General features: G+C 38.3%; 1 long non-coding RNA gene across 1 annotated transcript; it reads left to right on the forward strand.

Annotated features, from left to right (window-relative positions):
* The first annotated feature begins 2,619 nt into the window (after window positions 1-2,619).
* Window positions 2,620-4,275, forward strand: LOC146890657 (uncharacterized). The gene is made up of 2 exons (XR_014998662.1): window positions 2,620-2,936; window positions 3,577-4,275. It is a non-coding gene; the product is annotated as an uncharacterized LOC146890657 (long non-coding RNA).
* The last annotated feature ends 10,070 nt before the right edge of the window (window positions 4,276-14,345 follow it).

Here is a 14,345-nt window from a genome sequence, read left to right on the forward strand (position 1 = left end):
TTTATGTCTCTCCTTATGTCTGTTTACTATTATCTGCCGTACCTGCCTACCTGACTCTCCCCTGCTGCATGACGGGACCAGCTCTTCTGCCGCCGGTAAACTGTACTGCTCTGGCGGCAGCTTCTGCCTGGCTTGTAGGCCGCTTGGGGCACTCCCAACATCATATTATTTTTAAAGAACAATAAGTACTCCATGGGCTGAGGTCCTGGACTGAATAAAAGGAGAAAGTGAGCTGAGTACCAGCGTTCCTCAGTCTCTGCTTCAAACCACGCCCTTCAACCCTAAAACATTTTCTTCAGACTATTTTACTACTGCAACAGGCAAAGGAACAGCCCCCAAAGCAGTACATGCAAAGACTCCACACAGAGATCTAAAAGGCACATTGAGAAAAACTTAAAAGCGTTGGATAGAAATATTCTAAATAAGGGAAATATAATTAACTAAATAAATGAATAAATCCTAGATGAAATCAGAAAAAAATATAAAAAATTTACCTATAGAATAACAAAAATGAGATTATGGCTGTTACAAATATTTATGTTTCTCAAACTAGACTTTATTAGTTCCTTAAATAGCACATATCCTCTGACTTGTTATATTTTGTTAGTATGACTCATCAATTGTTTTCTAGAACAAATGTGAGAGCCACCCACGAGTCCCGATTAAAGGAGTACAGTTGTGGGGTAGGGAACCGAGTCTGGCGTTTTTGTCTCCATCTTCTTCCTCGCAGCTTATTGGTCGTAGCTACGGTTATCAGTTCCCGCGTCTAACATCCCTGTGATTCCTCCACCCTCATAAACACACTGTGAAAAGATAAGCTCTATTACACCCATTAGGCTTCTGACCCTTCACGTCAACAAAGCTCAGCTTCCCGGGAATCTGTGCGGACTGGTCTCAGATGCCCCAAAGACAGTCTAGTACAGACTGTGAGTCCTTGAAATTTGGGAGTCTGCCTTGGAAGGCGATTTGGAGAGATGACACCAGCTGTCCTCAGAGGGAAGAGAAGACAACCTGTTTATTTCACAGGGAATAAGGGTCAAGCCAGAGGGCAGTGGAGAGAAATCATTGGCCAGAGGGAAACACTAAATCATGCCAACATTTTTCTACCTCTAGGCAATCGGTTCTTTTCAAAACCACTTTCTGTCAAGGTTACTGTGACAGGGAGGCAGGTCCTGCTTTATTGCAAAGTTCCATGGATATCCATATTTGATGTTAATATGACATTAACAGCAACTCAGGAACCTATTGATCTGAGTTCATGGATCATGATAATGCTTGGATAGGAGAGGTAATTTCCAGAGTTTGAAGAAAATTAAAAAAGCCAAATGCTTCAATTTTGGTAAACAAGGTCACCTAAAAGGAATTGTAACCAGGGCATTTCTAGAAACAAAGTTTTTTTCTAAACATAATCCAAACAGAAAATCCTTCCCTTCTGGATTACGCAGAAGCTGTGGCACTGGCAGGCATTGGACTAATGAGAGCAGATCAACAAGGAACAGTCAAGGAAACCCTTTGTTTTTAGGAAACGCCCTGAGGGGCTTCTCACAGGCCCCCATGTCAAATTCGATCCAGTAGTTTCCTGTAATTGTAAAGGGAACTCCTTTCCAGAGCAATTAAAGAAATTGTAAGAAACCATACTGCTTTGGATGATAGAACAGCTTTAGAAAATAAAACAAACATTTCAGAAGAAACCATAAAGCAAAACTGATAAAGATTAGATTTGAATAAGAGAAATCTCTTAATTATAAAAGATAGTAGTTCATCAAACAGCATGGCCATTTAATCTAAACTAACCAAAAAAACTAACAACTGTTTTTCATTTGAACAGATAACTTGCCAAAAGGGAACTTACCCAAAATTAGGTTTAGGGAAGGGTTTTGTTTCTGTCTTTTCAGGAGAATAAAGGCATCCAGCTAAGTAATCTGAAGAAAAAGGACAAATCATCCATAAAAAAATGTCCCAAGAAAAAAAATAAGTTGGCCTATTGATACATCATTTTCAACAGGATAAAATTTCATAAACCTTCCCAAATGTTTGTTTCTGCTTTTCTCCACAGACATAAAATGCAAATGGTCTTTTTGTAATCCCAGTCCAAATCAAAATTAAAGCTGGCTTTGGGGTTGGACTGTGTCTCTGTTCTAAACTCAAACATACTTGTCAAAATAAAATCCAAATCTCTGTCTCATGTCAGAAGAACTATCTGATATGCAAGAAAAGAAAAATCAAAATTTAGGGACTATTTTATTGTCATTAGTTTCATAATCTTCTGGTTTTATGTTGACTCTTTAAAGTGTTTCTTGAGATATAAATATTATTTCAAAACTTATAAGATTAACATACATACACACGCACATATTTTAAACTTTTTGTCATAATATTAATGGTCCTATAGAGTACTAACTAATTCTATAAAAAGGTTTCATCTAGCTTGCTGTATATGATTTCTGGTTTGATTCTCAATCAGGTAACTAGGAATTAAGTTTTTGTACCCTGGATGTACAGAACAAATACTGATCCTTTAACCTCTTTGATATCTGCTGCACATGATATTTAAAATATTTAAAATTTCTGCGGTGAACCATGACCATGCCTAACAGTGACCTCTGAAGTCTCCAAAATGAGGATGGGCCCCACTATGATGATCCACCAGGACTATGATAACACCACTAAGATGAATAACACCACCTAAAGATCATCTTTGGACTATAAACTGCTCAGGACCATTTAGAGGCGACCAGCTGAGATGATCCAGCCTCATTACTTAGACTACTCTAACCAAGACTTTCCTATTGCATAGAGATTGGACAACATATGATAAGGCTACCTCTCCCAGGACTTGACAATAAACCTATTTTTTTTCAGGATTCCCTAAAGATGCTATCACCCCCAGACAGCAGGAAGCATATTTAGGAATACAATACCTATAGTCCCAAGAGGTGAGGTGGGTGATTTTTGGTCAGTCAATGGGTTATGGATATTTATCATCTTTTAGAGTGGTTGGCTACAAGTTGTTATTGATAATGATCAGGAAAAAAGTTGAACAAAGGAGATTAGATTCAGAATTCTTGCCTTGAAAAGGAAAAGGGGAAATATAGATATGATGGATGTAAGGTAGATTATTGAATCTACTTTGAAAAGAAAAAGTGAGGACATAAGAATAGGATTAAAAGGTAGATTATCAAATCTACTTTTAAACCAAAAAAGCAGCTACAAGTTTTAAATATGTTACATTGATATGGTTTTTGGATGTTGATACAAATTTAAGATTATTTTTCTTAGAGCATACTGTACACACATTTCTAACCTTGTTCAAGGTATTGTACCTGTACAGCTCATTTAACAATGAATGCAAATTTCTAGTCCCTGAAAGTTATTAATAACAACTATTTAAGATAATAAGGAAAGTAGATTAGTAGTTAGTCACCTATTACAATTGAACTTGTAGTCACAGTAGGTATGTTTTCAAGGTCAAACAGAGATATATTTTAAATAGACAGGTTGTCTTCAAGCACTTCAGAGATCTGCAGAATATGGCATTTAAGATGTTTTAATAACATAGTTTCTTTTTTATGACAGTGAGGTATGTCTGCTCCTGGCAGCACCAATCTACTTCAGAGAAGATGATGGGCACTGAAGAAACTCCACATGGACTTTACTTTCTTTGTGACCAAAGTAAGCCATAGGGAAAGAAAATGCTCTTGTCTCAACTACTGATAGCATGCTGTCAAAATTAGACAAGCAGGACAGCACAGAAAGTGATTGCTGAACTTTTCCAAGACAAGATGGGACAGTCTTTCAAATATCCTGCTTCACAGAAAAGACTGTTAAATATTCTAGGCCTGTAGGCTGAAGAGGAATGTCCCAACATTGCACAGAAACCTTGGATGACTGTCCAGGCAGACAGTTGTTTCAGCAATTTTTCACATTTTTTGGAACGTATTTTCTTACTCGTCCTGCTTACTCAGTTAATATTATTTTCTTCTTGGGTCACTGAGGGAGCTGAAGACTAGATAACTATAGTTTTCCTTGTTTACCAGACTCAAAAAAGACACTCACTAATGAGGTGTAAAGAGTATAAGATTAAGAGATAGCAAAAGATAGTTTTGAATGGTAATGCAAGTTAGGATAGAAAGTGAACTATGTACAAGACTTTATACTCGCCAAGATAGGATAGATAATGGAGTATTTTCTCTGAATTTGTCAAATGTAAATGGACTACATATTGTTGATGTATTTGTTGCCTATATATTGTATAAAGTTATTGTACTTATTGCATATAGTTTTTTTCACATATTAGTCTTAGCCTTCTTTTTTATTTTAGACAAAAAGGGGAATTGTGGTGATATTTTGTTTGTGTTGTAACAAAAAAGCTTGCCTGAAGATCAGAATGCAGAGCTAGCCACACTAGTTAGCCATAGAGGCTAGCACTTGAGAGGCAAAGACAGCTGGATCTCTGTGAGGTCAAGACCACCCTGGACTACACAAAACTGATCCAGTTTAAAAGAGAAACTAAGTCAGGTGATTGGTGGCTCACATCTTTAATCCCAGTAGTTGGGAGTTACATGACTTTAATCCCAGCATTAGGGAGGTGGAGACAGGAAGGGACTGACTGAGTGGAGAGAGAAACATAAGGCAGGAGGAGACACAAGCTCAGAGCATTCAGTGGGACAGGGTCACCCCTTTGGAGGGAGGATTTCACAGAGGTAAGAATTCTTTAGTGGTTGGCTTCTCTGATCTTTCAATTTTCACCCCCTTAATATCTGCCTCTGGGTTTTTATTATTAAGGCCAATTATTAATTAATGAGACCAATTAGAATTCATGCTACAGGTCTCTTTTATGATACGTACTCATGTGTGTTTTTCTTGGAAGGCTCATCTAGATTTATCTTAATATAATTTAAAAATATTTTAATAGGTCCATAAAAATGTGTGATACTTAACTGGTTGTACATCTTATACTCTCAGCACTTGTGAAGTTATGATAACAGTATTGTGAATTTCAGAACAACCTGTGCTATGAAGCAAACACCTTGTCTCAAAACAAACAACCAAACAAGAAAACAAAACCAAACTCTAAACCTAATTTCTATGAATGTGGGGTTTCATCTCAGAAAGTTCTCATATGGTTCTCCTATTTTCTCCATGCAAGTCTTGACAGTGTTAACAAAATTAATAAAAACAAACAAACAAATGAAACAGAAACTCAGTCAATCAAGAGAGCTCAGTGGTTAAAGGCACTTGCTGCAAACTGTGATAACCTAAGTTATATCCTTCAGGCCCACATGGTGGAAGGAAAGAACCAGCTCACATGTGATGTCCTCTGACTTCCAGCTGTATCCCATGGCATGCATTTGTACCCCACACACAAAATAAATAATCAAATGTTAGACAAAAGCGGAAACAGTGCTTTAGCTTCAGATTTTAAAGTTTTCTCTTTTGTCACTTGAAACTAAGATATGTTTATTTGGTTAGTTTATTTGTTCTGAGTATAAAAGTTATAGCATCAAGAGCTAGATAGTTGTAGCATGTTGATGCCCAAGATGACCTTAGATAGTATTTATTATTGAATTTATTCCTCCATTTAACTGGTAAGAGAAAAGCCCACATCATTAATGAAATTATGTTAATAGATCTCTCACAGCTAGTTAAAACTGGATTAAGACCCAGATTTCCTGGCTTTGGTGAGGATTCTCCCTCTGCATCTCATATTCTCTCATTGATTTGGAACAGTGTTTATCTTGTCACAGATATGATTCCAGGCATTAGATGGTTCAAGTCAAATCAGTGTCTTCCAACTTAGACAAAAAAGAAGTAAGTGCGTAGAAAAACAATGCCAGCAGCAAGCAGCTGTTGAAGGTATTTGTTTGAGTCATGCTTTGGAATGTCTGTCAAAGCAAAAGAAGAACACATGATACCACTGGGCTGCCACATCCACCTTCTCTCATGCTTAGGGATTATTTGTTCCTTCATTGCCAAATTCCATTCCTACTGCCCAGCTCCCGGCACCCTTGATCATATCAATCTCATGGAAAGCTATTTCTGTCAATAACTTGAACATACAAACAAAAAAAATCAAGCAGCAAAGACACTTTGATTTCTTTTTTGCATTTTGATGTGAAATATATATTTTGATATTATACATTATATTTTATTGTTGCTTTTATTCTTCCAATTTCTTTGAAAATTTTAAATATAAAACCAAGACAAATAATAATGGTCACATGCCATGAATGGATTAAAGGGACACTGGACATTCCACCATATTTACTCAGTGGATCTTTTTAAGGCTATGACATTACAGATATCTGGCAAAGCTTCAAGTTGTTCCTCATTCCTCCCATTTTCTTCTCCCCCATCCCCAACCTCCCTAGAGGTCACTCCCATTAGTAACTGAGTATAGTGACTTAAAATTTAAGTTGTTTATTTATCTAATCAACTAAGCCATATAAAGTACTCTTTTGTGGATTTGAAATGACATTTTAATAGTGTATGCTGTCTGATGTGGTATTTCTTTTTGTATATTTGGTTGCTTTTAATGGCTAAATGAATAAAGATGTTTCAACCAATGGTTTAGCAGAGTAAAGCCAGGCAGGAAATCTGAAGAGAGAGAGAGAGAGAGAGAGAGAGAGAGAGAGAGAGAGAGAGAGAGAGAGAGAACAGGTGGAGTCAAGGAGATGCCATGTAACTGATGAAGAAGAAAAATACCAGAACATTATTGGTAAGCCACAGCCTCGTGGCAATACTAGATTAATAGAAATGCATGAATTTAATGTCTTAAAGCAGCTTGTGGAAAAAGAGTTTATTTCATCTTACAGTTTATAGTTCAGTTTCCAGGAAGTCAGGCAGGAACTCAAGGGCAGAACCTGGAGGCAGGGGCTGGTGCAGATGCCATGAAGGAACACTGCTTACTGGATTGTTCCTCGTGGCTCTCTCAGCCTACTCACTCATACACCCAGGACCACTTACGATGGGATGGCACTGCCCACAGTGTGCTGGGTTTTCCCACATCAATCACTAATTCAGAAAATGACCCACAGGCTTACTTACCTACAGGTCAATCTTTTTTCATATTATTTTATTTTTTTAAAAAAGAAAAACTATATTTTTTCATTTTACATATCTATCCCAGTTCCCACTCCCTCCCCTACTTCTACTCCCCCTTCCTACTTTCTCCTTCTCCCCCCCCCCATCCACTTCTCAGAGAGGGTAAGGCACATTGCTTTGGGGAAGGTTCAAACCCTCCCTACTATATCTAGGCTGAGCAAGGTATCCATCCAAAGAGAATGGGATCCTAAAAAGCCAGTACATGCAGTAGAGATAAATCCTGGTGCCACTGCCAGTGGCCCTGCAGTCTGCCCCAGCTATGCATCTGTTAAGCACATTTGGTCCTATGCTGGTTCCTTTCCTATGTGACTGGAGATAGTGAGCTCCCATTAGCTCAGGTAAACTGTTTCAGTGGGTGTCCCCATCATGGCCTTAACCTCTTTGCTCATATTTTCACTCCTTCCACTCTTGAACTGGACTTTGGGAGCTCAGCCCAGTGTTCCGCTGCGGGTCTCTCCTACAGTCAGGCTTCTGGAGGTATTTTCTCAGTTGTGGTTTCCTCAGATACATCTAGGTTTGATTCTAGTTGACAAAAGACTAGCCAGCCCACATGCTGTCTACAGGCCTCTGTACCTTGCCTTTGTATTTATGAGTGTTTTGCTTTGTATTGTTTTATTTCGAGACAGTTTATCTGTGCATCCCTGTCTGTCCTAGAGCTCACTCTGTAAAACAGGATGCCTTGAACTCAGAGATCTTCCTGCTTCTGCTGCCCCAGTGTTGGGATTAAAGGCAAGCACACTGTACTCAGCTTGTGTTTCTATTTTAATGTTGAAGCAGGCTCTGCATATTGACTTAGGTGTTACAGTATAGTTGATCTGTATTTCCATTTCCATTACACTGCTTTTTATATGAAAATCTCGGCATAACAGCATGGGGCAATTTGGTATCTGTGAACATGTTTTAGTGGTCTTTTTATACAAATTTGATCTAAGCTATGGTACTAAATTTTCAAGTTTTCTACATATTATTTGAGACTAATAGCATCAAAATTCTTTCTTTTAATAAATGGTTTCATTTTTTAAAAAAATAGGTAGTAATTTGAAAGTCATTGACCCCCCCCCATAAGCTCATAGGGAATGACATTATTTGGAGGTATGACTTTGTTGGAGTAGTTGTGGCCTTGCTGAAGGAAGTGTGTCACTGTGGGGGTGGGCTTTGAGGCCTCATATATGCTCAAGCCACACCCAGTGTCTCAGACCCCTTCCTGCTGCCTGCAGATCAAGATGTAAGAACTCTCAGCTCCTTCTTCAGCAGCATACGTGACTGCATGCTACCTTTTTTCCTGCCATGATGATCATAGCCTAAACCTTTGAACTCTAAGCGGGCCACCTTAATTAAATATTTTTATTTATAAGAGTTGCCATGGTCATGGTGTCTCTTCACAGCAATAGAAACCCTAAGGAAGACAAATTGCTTGTTTTTCTTTTTACTTTATGTGTATATTTGTGTGGTTGCATAATGCATGCAGGATCTTGCAGAAGATGGCGCCAGATCCCCTGGAACAGCAGTTATAGACAAATGTGAGCTGCCACATGGGTCCTGGGAACTGAACCCTGGTCCTCTGGAAGAGCAACCACAGTTCTCAACCCCTGAGCTATCTCTCCTGCCTTACATCAGAATTATTAATCTTTAATATGTTAGGTACGAAGGTAGTTCATTGCAGTTTGTGTGTGTATGTTGCATGTGCATGTATGTATGTATGTATGTATGTATGCAGAGGTCAGAGACCAATGTCAAGTGTCTTTCTAACTATTTTTCCACTTTATATATTTTAAATCGTTTTTTTTTTCTTTTCTTGTTTGTTTTTTGTTTTGTTTTTTTCAAGAACAGGATTTCTCCGTGTAGCCTTGGCTCTCCTAAAACTAGCTCCATAGAGCAGGTTGGCCTCATACTCACAGAGATCCACCTGCCTCCCGAGTACTGGAATCAAAGGCATGTGCCACCACTGCCCAGCTTAGTTTAGAATCTTTTAAACTGCTTTTATTTATGTATGTCTGTATGAGTGTGTGCCACAAGTGTGTGAGTCTCAGCAGAGGTCAAAAAATGACATCAGATCCCCTGAAGTTGGAGTTATAGGTGGTTGTGAGCAACCTGACATGGAAGCTGGAACCTGAGTTTTCGGACCTTTGGAAAAGCAATAATCTCTCCAACAACTGAGCCATCCTTTCAGCCTCATGTTGCTGTTTACACAAAGCTCTTTCTTGCTCTTATAGTCTTTCCCTCATGCCCCTCCCCAGCTGGATCTATGTGGAAAAGTCTCCCAAACATATTTTCTAGTCATCTGCCTCTAGATAAATGTCGATCTTCAAAGAACGTTGAGTCCACAGTCAGAGCTCTCGTTCCTGATGGGCTAACAACATTGGCATCAGAACTCACCACCAAGACCCTAGGGCAGAGAAAACTGGGGTTTAGAGACCTGGAGAAGAATAAGAGGGAGAAGAACGCTGATTGATGTGCATGGGTGCCTTTGGGCAATAGCAAAAATTAGTATTGGCTACTTTGAATGAATTTGACTATTATTTTATTATCATAATAAGCTTTAAAACTTAGTTCTCTTTAAGTCTAGTTTAAATTATGCTTTGTTTCATTATTCTATTAATAAATGCAATGAATTTTAATAATCACTTTCCAGGCAGGTTTTGAACCATCTGATTAGCTCTCACAGAGTCAATTCCAAGTACACACACACACACACACACACACACACACACACACACGTGCGCATGTGCACACATGTTGTTTATATTTGAGGCACTGTTTCATTTAGCCCAAGCTGATTTATAATTGCTGTGTAGGTGACCATGACCTTATCCTTCCGGTTCACTTCCTGAGTGGAGGGTTTACAGGCATGATTGCTGTAAGTTTTCAGATATACCAAGCAAGCAATCTGTCAGCTGACTTTAATCTCCATGCTGACCTAACTATATTTTTACAAGCATTTTGTCCTGACTTTATGGCTAATACACTTATTTCTTTTATTAATATAAGCACAGCTCTTGCTCCAGTATGTATAAGAGATCATTTATTCTAAGCTAAACATGAGTAACCATGCATGGGAACATGGATTTGTTTCCATGAATGACATGTTGCACTGTGGAAATGCTTTTTCAGATGCTTATAGTTCCAGGACAGTCAAAGGTAAGAAAATTCTCAAATGTGTTGGTAGTGACATCAGGTAGGTGGGTTCCAGAAAGGCTGGAAATCCCTGGATGAAGATATGAAAAAAAATGTGCTAATAAAATGATCAATGGCTTCATAGAGTATACAACAAAGTAGGTGAACTCAATCCAGGACTTGGAGAGGAAAGTCAGTGTAACAGATTCCGAGACATAAGCAGAACTGACGCCATGAAGGAAGTACCGTTCAGGCCTCAAAACCCAGCATGTAGGCAGCAGTGTCTGCCAAAATAACCACAAAGGCTTTCCCTTCTTCCCTCCCTTTCTCGGGGCCATAAAATCCCCCAGCTCAGTCTGTTTGGGCACTGGGTCAGGATGGTGAGTGAACCGGGCAGGAGGGAGTTCCTTTGTTTTAATAGCCTGCCGGCAGCAAGGTAGGCCTTTAGTCAGTGAGATTCCTGGCCAGCAAGGGGCACTAATCCTGTAGAAGATGATCCATCAGAGGGCAAGGTCCCTGGCCAACAAGGGAACCTGACCCTGTACCAGAAGTTCCATTGGATAGCATTTGAAGGAAGAGATGGGCAGGTGCCAAGGCAAGAATTCCTCCAACCATCTGAAAAACAACATGAAAACACCAGATCCCAGTGATCTTACAACAGAAGGACTTGAACACCCTATTCCAGAAGAAGTGGAAAACAGTGTCATTATGAAAGCAATAGAGTCCCTTAAACAGGATATGAATAACTCCCTTAAAGAAATGGAAGAGAAGTATAACAAAAAGTTTGAAGAAATGAGTAGATTCGTAAATGACACCCTGGGAAACCAAGAAAAAACAATCAATCAGGTAATGGAAACAGTTCAAGATTTGAAAACTGAAATGGAAGCAATGAAGAAAACACAAACCGAGGGCCGGCTGGATATGGAAAATCTAGGTAAACGAACAGAGACTACAGAAACAAGCATAATCAAGAGAATACAAGAGATAGAGGAACGAATCTCAGATCCTGAAGACACCATAGAGAAAATAAACGCTCTGATCAAAGAAAACAGAAAATCCAACAAATTCTCATCACAAAACATTCAAGAAATCTGGGACATAATAAAAAGACGAAACCTAAGAATAATAGGAGTAGAAGAATTGCAGATCAAAGGCCCAGAAAATATATTCAACAAAATTATAGAAAAAAACTTTCCCAACCTAAAGAACGATATTCCTATGAAGTTTCAAGAAGCATACAGAACACCAAATAGACTGGATCAAAAAAAAATCCCTCGCCATATAATAATCAAAACACAAAACATTCAGATTAAAGAAAGAATATTAAGAGCTGCAAAGGAAAAGGGTCAAGTAACTTATAAAGGTAAACCTATCAAACTTACACCGGACTTCTCTATGGAAACCATGAAAGCCAGAAGGTCCTGGATAGAGGTACTGCAGAAACTAAGAGACCATGGATGCAAGCCCAGACTACTATACCCAGCCAAGCTATCATTCACTATCAATGGAGAAAACAAAATATTCCAGGATAAAAACAAATTTAAACAATACGTAGCCACAAATCCAGCCTTACAGAAAGTAATAGAAGGAAAATCACAACTCAAGGTATCCAACATTCCCAACACTGCCTACAATAACTCAGATATCTAGCGACCCTTCACAAGCACAACTCAAAGAAGGGAAACACACAAACTCTACTACCCCAAAAAAGAAATAACCAGAGTCAACAACCACTGGTCATTAATATCACTTAATATCAATGGACTCAATTCACCTATAAAACGACACAGACTAAGAGATTGGATACAAAAACAGGATCCAACATTCTACTGTTTACAAGAAACACACTTCAACCACAAAGACAGACATCTACTCAGAGTAAAGGGTTGGGAAAAGGTTTTCCAAGCAAACGGACCTAAGAAACAAGCAGATGTGGCCATTCTAATTTCTAACAAAATTGACTTCAAACTAAAATCAATCAGAAGAGATGGAGATGGACATTTCATACTCATAACAGGAACAATTCATCAGGAGGAAGTCTCAGTCCTAAATATCTATGCCCCTAATATAAAAGCACCCACTTATGTAAAAGAAACACTTCTAGAACTCAAGGCAGTCATCAAACCACACACACTAATAGTAGGAGACTTCAACACACCTCTCTCACCAATGGACGGGTCAATCAGACAGAAACCTAACAGAGAAATAAGAGAATTATTGGAGGTATTGAATCAAATGGACTTAACAAATATCTATAAAACATTCCACCCAAAGAGGAAAGAATATACCTTTTTCTCTGCAGCTCATGGAACCTTATCGAAAACTGACAACATACTCAGTAACAAAGCAAACTTCCACAGATACAAAAAAATTTTAGTAACCACCTGTGTCTTGTCGGATCACCATGGATTAAAGTTAGAATTCAACAACAGTGCTACCCCCAGGAATCCTACAAACTCATGGAAGCTGAACATCCAACCACTGAATCACCCCTGGGTCAAGGAAGAAATAAAGAAAGAAATTAAAGTCTTCTTTGAATTTAATGAAAATAAAGACACAACATACCCAAACCTATGGGACACTATGAAAGCAGTGCTAAGAGGAAAGTTCATAGCACTAAGTGCCCAATTAAAGAAAACGGAGAAAGCACACATTGGAGACTTAACAGCACACCTGAAAGCTCTAGAAAAAAAAAGAAGCAGATTCACCCAGGAGGAGGAGAAGACTGGAAATAATCAGATTGAGGGCTGAAATCAACAAAATAGAAACACAGAAAACAATCCAAAGAATCAATGAAACAAATGGCTAGTTCTTGGAGAAAATCAACAAGATTGACAAACCCCTATCCAAACTAATCAAACGACAGAGAGAGAACATGCAAATTGATAAGATCAGAAATGAAAAGGGGGACATAACCACAAACACAGAGGAAATTCAGAGAATCATTAGACCTTACTACAAAAGCCTGTATGCCACAAAATTGGGAAATGTAAAAGAAATGGACATTTTTTTAGATAAGTACCATAACCAAAGTTGAACCAAGACCAAGTGAACAATCTAAATAGACCTGTTAGTTGTGAAGAATTAGAAGCTGTTATCAAAAACCTCCCTACTAAAAAAAGCCCAGGACCAGATGGTTTTAATGCAGAATTCTACCAGAACTTCCAAGAAGAGCTGATACCTATACTCCTTAATGTATTTCACAATATAGAAACAGAAGAATCATTGCCAAACTCTTTTTATGAAGCTATAGTTACCCTGATACCAAAAACCACACAAAGACACAACCAAGAAGGAGAATTACAGGCCAATCTTTCTCATGAACATCGATGCAAAAATTCTCAACAAAATACTGGCAAACCGAATCCAAGAACACATTAGAAAAATTATCCATTATGATCAAGTAGGCTTAATCCCAGAGATGCAGGGCTGGTTCAACATACACAAATCTATCAATGTAATCTATCATATAAATAAACTGAAAGAAAAACCATATGATCATTTCATTGGATGCTGAAAAAGCATTTGACAAAATTCAACACCCCTTTATGATAAAGGTGTTGGAGAGATTGGGTATACGAGGATCATACCTAAATATAATAAAAGCAATATATAGTAAGTCGAGCTAACATCAAATTGAACGGAGAGAAACTCAAAGCCATTCCACTAAAATCAGGAACACGACAAGACTGTCCACTCTCTCCATACCTCTTCAATATAGTGCTTGAAGTTCTACTAATAGCAATAAGACAACATAAGGGGATCAAGGGGATTCGAATTGGAAAGGAAGAAGTTAAACTTTCATTATTTGCTGATGATATGATAGTATACATAAGCGACCCCAAAAACTCTACCAAAGAACTCCTACAGCTGATAAACACCTTTAGTAATGTGGCAGGATACAAGATCAACTCCAAAAAATCAGTAGCCATCCTATAAACAAAGGATAAAGAAGTGGAGAGGGAAATCAGAGAAGCATCACGTTTCACGATAGCCACAAATAGCATAAAATATCTTGGGGTAACTTTAACCAAGGAAGTGAAAGACCTATTTGACAAGAACTTTAAGTCTTTGCAGAAAGAAATTAAGGAGGATACCAGAAAATGGAAGGATCTCCCTTGCTCTTG

The sequence above is a fragment of the Myodes glareolus genome, chromosome 23 (assembly GCF_982192425.1).
Source record: "Myodes glareolus chromosome 23, mMyoGla1.1, whole genome shotgun sequence".
In the NCBI taxonomy this organism is placed as follows: Eukaryota; Metazoa; Chordata; class Mammalia; order Rodentia; family Cricetidae; genus Myodes; species Myodes glareolus.